The following is a 1,686-nucleotide window of genomic DNA, read 5'->3' on the forward strand; positions in this document are numbered from 1 at the left end:
GCGGGTTCAAGACCCGCCTGGGCAACTTGGTGAGACCTCTTCTCTACAACAAATCAAAAAATTAGCTGGGTGTGGTAGCGCACGCCTGTAGTTCCAGCTACTTGGAAGGCTGAGGTGGAAGGATCGCCGGAGCCCAGCAGGTTGAGGCTGCGGTGGCCGGGAGCGGCCACTGCACTCCAGTCTGGGCGACAGAGTGAGACTCCAACTCAAAAAAAAAAAAAAAGAAAGAAACAACACAGTCTTGGAAGCTGGTGGAGGGAAGCAGCTTTTTCTTTTTTGTCTTTTTATAATACTCTTGCAAGAATGGATGTCTCTAAAGTGAGCAGGCACACCGGAGCAGTTACAGTCAACATTCATATACCTGAGGACGCAAAATTCCTCCTCTGCTTCCCCATTTGTTGGGCATTTCAGAGGTCACATTACTCTCCCAGACGTCTCCTACATGGTACATACTGGTTGGTTTACAGAATGAGTACATAGTTGTCTCACTTATGTGTTCTATTGCCGATTGGCTCATAGGACCTTTATTTAGATTGGATCCCACCAGAATTCATAGCCTGCCAAAGTAAAAGGCCTGCAAAAAGAGAACAAAGAAGCAGGAGTGGATCAGTAAAGGGAGTGCAAGACATCTAAACATCAGTGAGGTTCCAGTTTTGAAAATAGCCAGGCTCGGTGGCTCAGCCTGTAATCCCGCGCCTTTGGGAGGCTGAGGTGAGTGGATTGCCTGAACCCGCGGGTTCAAGACCCACCTGGGCAGGCGAGACCTCATCTCTACAATAAAATCAAAAAATCAGCCAGGCGTGGTAGCGCGCGCCTGTAATTTCGGCTACTCAGAAGGCTGAGGCGGAACGATCGCCGGAGCCCAGCAGGTCAAGGCTGCGGTGACCAGGAGTGGCCACTGCACTCCAGTCTGGGCGACAGAGACTCCAACTCAAAAAAAAAAAAAATTGATGTTATGTTTCTAAAGTTGGTAAATTTGTAACTCTGTTTACATATGGCAACCCATATAATAATTCATAGGGTGACAACCCCAAGTCTCTCCAAGGAGCTGTTCTAATTCTGAGAAGAGCTATAGGAAGACATTCAACCCAAGGCAATTTTGTTTCTAGCATGAGTGTGATTATATGCATTTTTAAAGTTTGATTCATCTGCTCTATCTTTCCTGAGGATAGTGGATGTCAGGGAGTGTGAAAGCCCCACTGTATATGAAGTGCTATTGCAATGCCTTGAAGTAAAATGGCTTCTGTTATCTGAATCAATATCTTCTATTCAACCAAATCTAGGGATTATTTGTTCTAAAAGTACTTTTATTACAACTCCAGCTGTGGCTGTTGTTGGGGATGCCTCTATCCAACCCATAATGTGATCAACAATTACTAATAAATATTGAAGTCTTCCTATTTTAGGTAATTCAGTGAAATCAACCTGTATACTTTGGAAGGGTCTCAATCCAGGAGGCCTTCCTCCTTTTAATGACGCTCTGACTACCTTTGTATTTCTTTTCCAGCAAATTATGCAACCTTTACAAACTTGCTTAACAATAGTATGGATACCTTTACATCCATAGGTTTTGTTTTTGTTTTTGTTTTTGTTTGAGTTGGAGACTCACTCAGTCGCCCAGACTGGAGTGCAGTGGCCGCTCCCGGCCACCGCAGCCTCGACCTGCTGGGCTTCCGGCGATCCTTC

This window comes from Carlito syrichta, unplaced genomic scaffold (genome assembly GCF_000164805.1).
Source record: "Carlito syrichta isolate Samal-C Ts95f unplaced genomic scaffold, Tarsius_syrichta-2.0.1 Scaffold123334, whole genome shotgun sequence".
Classification (NCBI taxonomy): domain Eukaryota; kingdom Metazoa; phylum Chordata; class Mammalia; order Primates; family Tarsiidae; genus Carlito; species Carlito syrichta.